Below are 12,666 nucleotides of genomic sequence, written 5' to 3' on the forward strand. Positions count from 1 at the left end.
AGTGAGCCCTGTTTGTCAGAAGACATTGGACAGGACTCGCACCACCGCAAGGGACCAGTTAGAGGGATGATCGTTAACATTCGTCCTCCTGAAGGTAGAAGTTACTGCCTTGCCTTCAGCTTGAGCCCCAACTTCCTTAAACCTACAAGTGAATTGGTATGGGGTGGTCTCAGGATCTAAACCAATGCTTATTTTCAGTGTTGGAGCCTCCCAGGCAGGAGCTCCATTTAGTTTGGGAAGGCACCGTGCATTAAAAGTTTAATTTGCTGTAGAACACTGGCCTGTCCGAGAAGGTTCCAGGGATCCAGGGGAGCCCCAGGGCGGGGGCTGCGCTCCCTTTCCCCCAGGCGCTGGCTAGGGAGGCGCGGCCCGAGCCCCTCGAAGCCTTGACCACCAGCCCACCAGCCCACCAGCCCACGGCTGCAGCGCGAATGGTGCTGCCTCCACTCGGCCGTCACCGGGGAGGCGGCTAAAGGGGCCAAGGTGAAAGAATATTCCCCAGAGCCTGGACAGGCCGGCCTGGTCAACTCCTCCAGCAGACCTGCAGCTCGCCCCTGGCAAGAGGCCCCGTCCCACCCCCGGGAGGCCGCCCCGCCCACCCGGCAGGGGAGCGGCGCCACCGGCGCCGGCGCCTGGAGCGGAGTCTGGAGGAACCCCGGTGCTGGCCCAGGTAGGGTCGGCGGTGCCCAGATCCGGGGGGCACTGTGGGAGGGGCCGGCCCCCCGCGAGCACCGTGGGCGGCTCCGCTTCCCCGGTCACAGGAGGCATGTGGGGTGCGCGCAAGGCTCCGGGAGCCTGGGCCCACCTCGTCCGCCCCCAACCCGAGCAACAGTAGGTTGCTCTCGAGGGGAAGCACGAAGAAGAATGTGGGGGTAACTCCAGGGAGAACGCGAGGCGGGGCGTGAGAACCTGCAGAGAGAACTCCAGGGGAAGCCCCCCCTCGTGTCCGTGTCCGCTGCGTCTGGGCGAACTTGTGGCCCGCGCGGGCGGTGGGGGGCGCGGGGAGTCCGTCTAAGAGAACAGAGGTTCAGGGTAGATTCTCTAGGACACGCAGTTGGAGTGGAACCTGTGGTCCCTGATACTCCAAACGCATCTGCAAAGTCTTCTTTTAAAGGAGAAAAACCAGACGAGATCATGGTGGTCGTTACTGAGAAATAAAGAAATCCTACCAGAAAAATCATTTCAACTTGCTCAACAACAGCTTTGTTCTGTTCCCCAGTAATTTCTATTTGCACCTTGCTAAAATCTTCCTACGAGAAATGTAATGTAATTCTTAGGATGGTAATTGGATGTAAGCCTTGAACTAGCTATTTTAATGGCACTAAAATTATTTTTTTAAGATTTTTTGAAAACTTTTGGGAAATCCCCAAATCCTCATAGATTTTGATGTTGTCTCCAGTTTTCTTGGTGATTGCTTGGTGCTCTTGAAGCCTCTTAAACATTTTTTAGAGTTCACACTGATCCAGTATAACTATAACAACTTAAGAGTGGTTTTATGCAGGCACGGAAAATGAAGTGCTTTGTGTAAAAATGCTAAAACCGAGGAATGAATTATAGTCATGCCAGACTGTCTAAATGTTTCTAAGTTCAACTTCTAATTATGTTCCCCAGATCGCGCATGCTCATCCCTGTAACTCCGTGGCTTTTTTGTTGTGTTACAGGCCCAGGATCACAGCTGCTGCCTGGACATTTACTCTGTCTGGATATCTGAGCGTTACTATGCATTACTTTCAAGCTTTGCCAAAGGTGGGTGATAACGTTGACAAATCTTCTGGATTTGCTACAGCCTAAGTGCCAAGTTTTGACAGATAAATGAGGGTGCATGTTATTTGTGCCATATTGATTTTTATTACATTATCAAAGATAATTGTTTTAAAATGGGAAAATTGAGAGATATATTAGCTTTCAAAGATAACTTGCTCTTTATGAATATATTGATGTGATGTCTGGCATGTGAAAAATTACTCTCATTTGTCTCAGTCCTTTTTTTATTATCATTGTTGGGAACAAAAAAACCATGCAAAGTGAATAGTTCAATTTGGTGATCTCTGATACCAGCTATATCTATTATCTATATACCAGCTGTATCTTAGCATATCTACTAGCGGAGGGGCCACATCCCATAGCAGGACGGCATCATCCCACACTTCCCTTTTCAACTATATTTCAGCAAGTCTAATTTTTTGTGTGCAAATATTCTTTGAAAAATAACTTTAATCTGCCAAATTCAAAATATTTGAAAGTTCATTAGTTGTTACTAATAGTTTGATAAACAATATTTGAAAATGAAAATATGTTTTAGATTACATAAGTATAAATTAACAAGTTTTGGTGTAAAAATGTTTTATCATTTCAATAATTCCTGCAATGTCAGTGCTCTCACCTAGTCATGTCCAACTTTTTTTTTAAACAAAGATCCCTTCCTTAGTTTTTTACCCTGCATTGCTGTTTGCGAGATTGTATCTAACAAACTCCCTTTCCTTGGTAATAGGAAACAAACTGTTTTGCCATTAAAAATTTTAAATTTCCATTAGGCTTTCAAATTAATAAATTTCCATTAGTCTTTCAAACTAATTCTTGGAAGACCCCTTGCACTTTGGGGACACACATAGCGAGTCAGGAACCTCAGGCTGGGAAGATTTAGTCCTTTGAACTGAAATCGGGATCACTGAACACCAAATTTCTCCCATGGACTTTGACCTGCTTTGTTTCTTGACTTTACCATTTACCAGCGTTTTGACCCTAAGAACTCTCTCTAATCCTCAGTTTTCTTTTCTGGAAAACATAGATTATAGTAGTGCCTGTATGAAAGGTCTCTTATGAGTATTAAATGACACAATGCATGTAAAACTATAAGTGCAGTAGGTTCCTGGCATACAGCAAACAGTCAGAAAAATGCTAGCCACTGCTATTACCCATTTTTCTGCTGTCTGAGGGTGATTACACCTGTGGAGAGGTTTATGTTTATTGGCCTTGGTTGTCCAAGAACACAAAACTCCAGGTAGAAGTCATAGGCTGATAGCATAAAGGCTGAATTTGGCCTTCAGGTATGTTTATTTGGGTTAGCTCAGTACTTTAATTGAATACTTTGCAATTATTTTCCAATGCTTTAAAATTAGTAAATTTTACATAAATTCCCAATGTCCTAGCTTCTCCTGAAAAACAAGAGGACCAGGCCAGGCAAGGTCCTCTTCACTGCCAGCACTGAAGCCAGGATGTAGTTTTCCACTTTGGGTGGAATGTAGACTCTACATCGCCACAGTGCTTCATTCCCTGGTTGTATTTCATCCAGACCTGCTTCACTTGTGTATTTTACCTCTCTTGCCCCTACAAACATTTTCAGTTTGTGAGCTGTGGCTCATATATATCCTTTACTAATTTGGGTGGCCAAAACCATAAGAGATAGAGGTAATTGTAGCCAAAACTGTAACCCAACTTTCATGCTTAAAAATAGAAGCATAATCTTGTATTATAATTTACAAAGCATTTTCTCCTGAAATTCATTTGATACTTACATCACTCTGACAATTAGTTCAGACATGCATCATTATTGCTTTTTATAGCTGTGGACATTGGAGCTTTTAGTGTTCCAACGACTTAAAGTTCCCACTAATTCCACTTTAAATATGGAGAAATTTCCTAGGAAATGATAGCCTTTCTTTTGATTCCAGCATTTATTTTCAGCAAGTACTTTGATCCCTATAATTGCAAAATGATAAAAATGGTGGTAGAAAGAAGAGCATATGTATCAAGTACACAAGCAGACTTTTTTCCCCTCTCTACAAAACATTCTTAAGTAAATTGAAGGGAACAAAACATTGGTTATGGCTTAGTCAGAGCAAACTATAAATGTAAGTGCACAAAGTCTGTTTTAAACCATACTTTAGGTTACTTAAAAGATGGGAGGTCTATGTGTCCAGTTCATCTAGTCTGTAGTTAGGCTAGACCGCAGATTTTTGTGTCTGTTTTAAGTTCTCTCAGAGAGGAGGAACCCGAAGCTTGTTTGGTGATTCAGCCTATTGTCTCTGGAAGGTTGTTTTACACGCCAAACTAACATTCCGTAGGCTTTATTGTCTTACTTTCATAATTATACCAAGAGAATAATCCATAGAATAAATTAATCAGAGGTAGTTCACTTGTAGATATAGTAACTGTATGTAAGTATGTATGAGAGAAGTTAAAGGCAACCAAGCAGAGGATTGGGAGAGACATCTAGGCAAAGACATCAGGAGGTCCTGCAGCAGAAGAGTTGACAGTGTTTTAAGAGCAGTTAGACAGCAGTTGAAGCTGAAGTCACTATGACTGGTAAAGAAGAACATAGTATGAATTTAGGGAGGTCAAAAAGGGCCAGATCCTTCCAGGTCTGGAGGACATGGTAAGAATGTGGATTTTGAAGGATTTTTAGCAGGAAAATAATGTGATCTGAATTCTGTGTTGAGATTGTTCTGGCTGCTCTGTAGAGAGACAAGTTCCATAGCTGACCTGCTGACATTCCAGGATGTGTCTTCCATCATAGGCAGCTCATTTTCAATCTAACATAAATCTTACCTAATAGAGTTTACGCAGCTTGGCAAAAGGGAAGGATCTTTGAATAATATTCTACAGAAAATGTATATAGAAGGTTGGTTTTGAGTAAAGCCTTCTGCAAATTTCTTAGTGTGTTCTATATCATGGAGAAACTGGAAAGAGTGATTTTCCTGGCATTAATTCATCTACTCTCCTCAGAGATTATATGAGTTAAAAATTAAGTGTTAGGAGTGTGAAAGCCAATTAATGCACACATATCAAGAAAAATCAACTTTTCTTTTTTTCTTTTTCTATTTTTTCCTTCTGTAATATTATTTCTAGAAATTCTCCATTTAATCTCAGTGTTTATTAATATAAAATTATATCCTTTAATGAACATTGTAGTTTCCGCTGTAGTTTCTTAGTCTCTTCATCTTTAGTGTTACTCCCCTGTACATTTTTTCTTGCTTTTTTCTTGATCAGTCTTGGCAGGAGTTACCAATTTTTTAAAAAATTCACTTTGAAGAATTATTATATTTATCAATCCTCTCATATCTTATAATATCTTTCTTTAATTTCTACTCTTTCTTTTTCCTACATTCTTTGCTACATAATTTTTAGCCATCTTTCCTTTCTAATATAAAATTTTAGGCTGTATGTTTTCCTTTATGGACTGCTTTAGCTGCATCCCACAATTTTTTTTTAAGGAAATGTTGGGGACTGTGGCTGCCCTCAGTGTTATTGGGGTCTTATTTATTTTTAGAGACAGGGAAAGGGAAGGAGAAAGAGAGGGAGAGAAACATCAATGTGTGGTTGCCTCTTGTGCGCCCCCTACTGAGGACCTGGCCCGAAACCCAGGCATGTACCCTGACTGGGACTCGAACCCCTGACCCTTTGGTTCACAGGCCAGCACTCAATCCACTGAGCTGTACCAGCCAGGGCTGCATCCCACAAATTTTGATGAGTAGTATTTTCATCATTATTAATTTTTAATTGAGTTATAAATGGCAAGCACTATATTAGTTTCAGGTACACAATGTAATGAATCCATATTTATGTATATTGTGAAATGATCACAACAATAAGTGTAATTAACATCCATCAGCATACATAGTTACGGAATTTCTTTTATTTGTGATAAGAACTTCTAGGATCTACTCTCCTAGCAAATTGCAATGCTGTATTGTTAACTATAGTTGCTGTGCTGTACATTACATCCTCATGACATTTATTTGCTAACTGGAGGTTTGTAGCCTTTGACTCCCGTCACTTATTTTGTTCCTTCCACCTCTAATCTGTTCTCTTTATCTATGAGCTTGTTTTATTTCTGTCGTTGTTTTTGATTCCACAAAGAAGTGAAATAGTATTGTCTTTCTCTGTTTATTTCACTTACCATAATGCCCTCAAAGTCCACCCATGTTGTCACAAATGAAAAGATTTCATTCTTTTTTATGGCTGCATAATATACACACATAAATATATCTCACATTTTTTTATTCATTCATCCTTTGATGGACACTTATGTTGTTTCTATATCTTGTCTATTATAAATAATGCAGCAGTGAACATGGGGTGCATATATCTATTTGAGTTAGTGTTTTTGTTTTCTTTGGATAAATACTAAGAAATGGAATTGTTGGGTCATATGGTAGTTTGATTTTTAACATTTTGAGCAACCACATACTATTATCTGTAGTGGCTGCACCAATTTACATTCCCACCAATAGTGCACAAGGGTTCCCTTTTCTCCACATTCTCTCCAACACTTGTTATTTCTTGTTTTGTTTTGGGTTTTTTTGATAATCATTCTACTAGGTATGAGGTAATATCTCATTGTGATTTTGATTTGCGTTGCCCTCATGATTAGTGATGTTGAGCATCTTTTCATGTACCTGTTAGCCATCTGTATGTCCTCTTTGGTGAAATGTCTATTCAGATCCCCAGCCCATTTTTAATCAGATTGTTTGTCTTGCTGTTGAGTTGTGTGAGTTCTTTCTATATTTTGGATATTAACTCCTTAGCAGATACATGATTTGCAAATATTTTCTCCCATTCAATAGGTTGCCTTTTCATTTTGTTGATGGTTTCCTGGCTATGCATAAGGATTTTTGTTTGATGATGACTTGTTTATTTTTGCTTTTGTTGCCTGTGCTTTTGGTGTCATATCTAAAAATCTGTTGTTGAGGCCAGTGTAAAGGAGCTTACTGCCTATGTGTTCTTCTAGGAGTTTTATGGTTTCAGATCTTATATTCAAGTCTTTAATACATTTTAAGTTAATTTTTGTGTATGGTGCAAATAGTGGTTCAGTTTCACTTTTCATGTGGCTGTTTAATTTCCCAACACCATTGATTGAAGAGCCTGTCCTCTTTCCCATTGTATACTCCTGGCTCCTTTGTCATGAGTTAATTGACCATATAGGTATAGGTTTATTTCTGTGCTTTCTATTCAGTTCCATTGACATGCGTGTCTGTTTTTATGCCAGTACTACACTGTTTTGATTACTATGGAGTTTTGATACAGTTTGAAAAAAGGGAGCATGATGCTTCCAACTTTGTTCTTTCTCAAGATTGTTTTGACTTATTCAGTGTATTTTATTAGATTGTTTTTAGGACTTTTTTGTTCTATACACATTTTAGGATTGTTTGTTCTATTTCTGTGAAAAATATCTTTGGAATTTTGATAGGGATTGTGTTGAATCTATAGATTGCTTTGATAGTATGGGCATTTTAACAATATTAATTCTTCCATTCCATGAACATAGAATGTCTTTCAATTTATTTATATTTACTACAATTTTTTTCATCAGTGTCTTATAGTTGTTAATGTTTAGGTCTTTTACCTTTTTTGTTGAATTTATTCCTAGGGTTTTTTTGATGTAATTGTAAATGGGATTGTTTTCTTAATTTCTTTTTTTGATAGTTTCTTATTAGACAATAGAAATGCAATCTACTTTTGAATATTGATTTTGTATCCTGCAACTTTACTGAATTCATTAATCAGCTCTAATAGTTTTTTGATGGACTCTTTAGAGTTTTCTATATATAATATTATGTCATCTGCAGATAGCTACCTTTATACTTCTTCCTTTTCAAATTGGATGCCTTTTATTTCTCTTTCTTGCCTAAGTGCTATGTCTAGGACTTCCAGTACTATGTTGAATAAAAGTGGTGAGAGTAAGCATCCCTGTCTTGTTCCTGATTTCTGAGGAAAAGCTTTCCACTTTCACTGTTGAATAGGTTGTTAACTGTGGGCTTGTCATACATGGCCATTATTGCATTGTGGTACATTTCCTCTATACCTGTTTTGTTGAAAGTTTTTTTTTTTAATCAATAATGGAGGTTGAATTTTTTCAAATGCTTTTTCTGCATCTAATGAGGTAATCATATGATTTTTATCTCTCATTTATTAGTGTGGTGTATCACTTTGATTTGTGGATGTTGAAATTATTGTTTTATGTTTATTTTAAAATTTTCATTATGATTCCTCTTTGACTCTTTAATTGTTTAGTAGTGCTTTTTAAAATATCCCATTTTATAAACTTATCTTTTCATTGTTGATTTCTTACTTAACTATGTTGCAGTTATATGTTCTCAGGGAGAATATCTATTTATTTTTGGATACAGGATTTCATGTGTATTTCAGTACATCCATTAAATTTTCCTGTTAATTATGGTGTTTAAATTTTATTTATCCTTAAGAACTCTTGCCCACTTGATCCAGAAATCACTGAGGGGTGTTAAAATCACCTGCTGAAATTGTGAATTTCTCGATTTTTCCTTGAATGTTTTTTTAGTTCTTCTTTTATATCTTTTGGCTTTTATATTTTTCTTGGTGAATTAAGTCTTTAATTATTACTTAGTGACCCTGTTTATCTCTAATAATTATTGTTGTCTTTGAGTATAATTTGTTTGACATTAATCTAGCCACAGTGCTCTCTTTTGTTGAGTGTTTATATGGTACTATTATCTTACTTTCAGTCTATCTCTGTCTATAATTTGTGTGACTATCTTTCAAATTGATAGCCTGTAACTACCAATTTCTGTAATTTCACTTTTGAGTTTTGTCCATTAAAAAGGATTGTGATTACTGGTATATTTCTAATTATTTCCGCAAGATATTTTTATGCTTTCTGTTTCTTCTGCTTTTCCTATGCTCCCTTCATTCCCCTTTTCTGAGTTTTTTGATTGAGTGAGTGTATTAATGTCAGTTTTCCTGTCTAATATTTTAGAAGCTACACATGGTATTTTAAGAATCTCATGTTTAATATAATTTTTACATGTATATTTATCTTAAAGTCTGAGGTTATTATTACTGACTGCCTGTTATATGAGGAACTTACCAGTAAAAACATTTTAAATCCTGCTACTCCATTTTTTATTATTGTTGTTCATTATTGGCTATTATTTTTTCTTACAGTCAGTGTTTAGATTTACACCCATGATTAACAATTGTTTTGCTGTTTTGACAATGTATACCTTTCTTGAGGGATCATTATCATTTTCAAAAAATAACCTTTAGAAGTGCTGTTTCTCAGGGGTTGTTGCTGTTAAACTCACATTTTGGAGGTAAATGATATCTTTATCTTGCCTTCGATCTTGAAAAATACTTTTGTGGGTAATTGTTTTGATCCTCACCCAAGAATATGTTTATTGACTTTAGGGTGGGGAATGGCAGGGAGGAGAGAGAGACAGACAGACAGAGACAGAGAGATAGACGTCGATCAGTTGCTTCTTTTATGTGCCCAGACTGGGGATTCAACCTGCAACCTAAGTACTATGCGCCCTGACGGGGAATCGAACAACCTTTTGGTGTACCAGATGACACTCCAACCAACTGAGCCACCTGGCCAGGGCTGTGGATACTTCTGTTAATTCTAGGTCAATAGTCATTTTCTTTCAGCATTTTGAACATATTATACTACAGTGTTCATGTGCAATATCAGTGGTCATTCTAATCGTTTTCCTCTGATATAATATATCTTTTCTATGTGGTTGGTTTTAAGAGCTTCTCATTGTCCTTCATGTTCTATAGTTACGTTGTGGTGTATCTAAGTGTGGATTATTTTTTATTTACCCTACTTGTGCTTTTTAAACGTGAGTGTTCATACCTTTTCCCTATCTGGGAAAACTCTCAGTCATTATCTATTGTCTTCTCTCTATTCTCTCCTTCTTAAACTCTGATTAGGTGTTTGTTAAATTGAATTAATCAGGAAAACAGAGTTAATGCCAGGCAATTCAAAAGAGAAAATTTAATGTGGGGCTATGGTCTGAAGGTTTGTGTCTCCCCCAAATTAATATGTTGAAATCCTAACCCTCGTGGTGGTAGTGTTGGAAGCTGGGACCCTCCATCAGTGATTATGCTGTGAGGATTAGTACCCTCAGAGACCTCGGAAAACTGCATCATCCTTTCTGTCATGAGAACACACAGCAAAAAGGTGGTTGTCTAGAAAGTGGGCCTTCACCAGATACCAAATCTGCCTGCACCGTGATCTTGGATTTCTCAGCCTCCAGAACTATGAGAAATAAATGTTTATTGTTTATAAGCCACCCAGTTTATGGTATTTTGTTATAGCAGCCCAAATAGACTAAAACATGTGGGGAATTGATTACAAATGTTTTAGAATATCTGAAGGCTAAACAGGGGATAGTGAGGTGATCTAAAAGTTACCAATAGCAAAAAAACTATTATCCCTTCTTGAGCTGTAGGAATATAGTAAGGAGATAGTCCTACCAGAACCCAGGAGCTGAAGCCATCTCATAAGAGGGCAGGTTCTGTTCTATAGGGACAGGGACAATGGAAGAGACATAGCTACTGCTGGAGACACCACAAACCCCAGAGGAAGCAGAGCGAAAATATCCTGGCCTCTTTCTTTCTCCTACCATCCAATCTCCTGCCTGGGACACTCAACGACAGAATCTAGCAGGCCAGGATGCCAGTGAACAAGGAGTATGGGAAATACAGTTGTGAAATGTCAGCTGCTAAGATTCAGGACATGAGAGGTCATGCATGGATTTGAGAGCAAGCAAACCATTCCATTTTCCTTTCCGTATCTTTCCTTTTCATATTTTTATTACTTTTTTCCTGTACTGCATTCTAAGTCATATTTTTATTGTGATAAAGTATATATCACATATAATTTACCCTTTTAACTATTTTAAATGTGCAATTTGGTGGCATTAAGTTCATTCACATTGTTGTACAATGAACACTTCCATCTATCTCCAGAACTTTTTTATCTTCCCAAAATGAAACTCTACCCATTAGGTACTATATATAGAGTGGAATCACATAATGCTTGCCCTTTGTGACTAGCCTATTTCACTCAGCATAATGTCTCGTAAGCTCATCGATGTTGTAGTATGTGTCAGAATTTCCTTCCCTTTTAAGGCTGAATAATATTCCACTGCATGTATATATAACACTTATTTATATATTCATCCACTTATGGACATGTGGATTGCTTCCAACTTTTAGCTGTTGTGCATGATACTGATAATAGCATGGATGTACAAATACCTCATTGAGACCCTGCTTGAATTTCTTTTGGATATATACCCAGAAGTGGAATTGCTGCATCCATCATATGGTAATTCTTTGATTTTTTGAAGAACCATCCCATTTTTCACAGCAGCTGCACTATTTTACATTCCCACCAGCAATACACAAGAGCTTTAATTATCCACACTCTCAATAACACTTGTTCTCTGTTTTTTGATAATAGCCACCCTCATGGGTGTGAAGAGGTATCTCATTATCATTTTGGTTTGCAGTTCCCTAATGATTAATGATGTTGAGTATTATTCCATGTGCTTATTGGATATTTGTATATATTCTTTGGACACACATCTATTTAAGCCATTGCCCATTTTAAAAATTGGTTTATTTTATTGTTGTTCTATAGTAGAAGTTCTTTATGTATCCTGGATATTAACCTATTATCAGATATATGACTTGCAAATATTTTCTCCTATTCTGTGGTTTATCTTTCTACTTTGTTGACATTGTCCTTTGATGTGCAAGAGTTTTTGATTTTTATGAAGTCCAAATGATCTGTTTATTACTGCTACCTGTGCTTTGGTATCATATCTAAGAAATCATTGCTGAATCCAATGTCAAGAAGTTTTTCCCGGTTTTTTCTAAGTTTTAAAGTTTTAGCTCATACATTTAGGACTTTGACCTATTTTGGGTAAAGTTTTGTGTGTGGTGTAACATAGAGATTCAACTTCATTCTTTTGCATGTATTCAGTGTTCTCAGCACCATTTATTGAAAATGCTGTTCCTTTCTCCATTGAATTGTCTTGACAGTCTTGCCAAAAATCGTTTGACCACATATGAGAAGTTGTATTTCTTGGGCTTTTTGTTTTATTGTATTGTTCTATATGTCTGTCTTTATGGCAATACCACACTATTTTGATTATGGTAGCTTTGTAATAAATTCTGAATTCAAGAAATGTGAGACCTCCAATTTTATTCTTTTTTTTTTTGTATTGTTTGGGTTATTGGAGGTCCTTTGCAATTCCATATGTATTTAGGATGGATATTTTTTTATTTCTGCAAAAGATCTCATTAGGATTTTGATGGAGAATGAATTAAATCTATATATCATTTTGAGTATTATTGACATCTTAACAATATCAAGTCTTCCAATACATGAACACAGGATGCCTTCTCATTTACTTGTGTATTTTTAAATTTTTATCAACAGTGTTTTGTAGTTTTCACTATACAAGTCTTTCACCTCCTTGATTAAAATGTATTCCTTTTATTTTCTTCTTTTATTCTTTTTGGTGCTATTGTAAATAGAATTATTTTCCTAATTTCCTTTTCAGATTCATTGTTAGTGTATAGAAATGCAACTGATTTTTCCATGTTAGTTTTATATGCCATAACTTTCCCAAATTCATTTATTCTCATATTCTTTTTTGTGGGTTCTTTAGGGGTTTTCTACATATAAGATCAAGTTACCTGTGAATAGAGATAATCTTAGTCTTCTTTTCCAATATGGATACCTTTTCTTTCTTTCTTTCTTTCTGTTTTTTTTTTTTTTTGACTGCATGGTCTAGCTTGGACTTCCACTACTATGTTGAATAGAAATGGCAAAAGGAGGCATCCTTGACTGGTTCTGATCTTAGAGGAAAGGCTTTCAGTTTTTCACCACTG

The 12,666-nt window shown here is 37.1% G+C and overlaps 1 protein-coding gene across 1 annotated transcript in view; it reads left to right on the forward strand.

The window, feature by feature from the left end:
• The first annotated feature begins 595 nt into the window (after nt 1-595).
• Nucleotides 596-12,666, forward strand: part of MYO3A (myosin IIIA) — a 211,290-nt gene continuing 199,219 nt past the window's right edge. The window contains exons 1-2 of the mRNA XM_024575935.3: nt 596-670; nt 1,662-1,746. The gene's annotated coding sequence lies outside the window, so the exon portion shown is untranslated. The remainder of the gene's footprint in view (nt 671-1,661; nt 1,747-12,666) is intronic.

The sequence above is a fragment of the Desmodus rotundus genome, chromosome 4 (assembly GCF_022682495.2).
Source record: "Desmodus rotundus isolate HL8 chromosome 4, HLdesRot8A.1, whole genome shotgun sequence".
NCBI classification, from domain to species: Eukaryota; Metazoa; Chordata; class Mammalia; order Chiroptera; family Phyllostomidae; genus Desmodus; species Desmodus rotundus.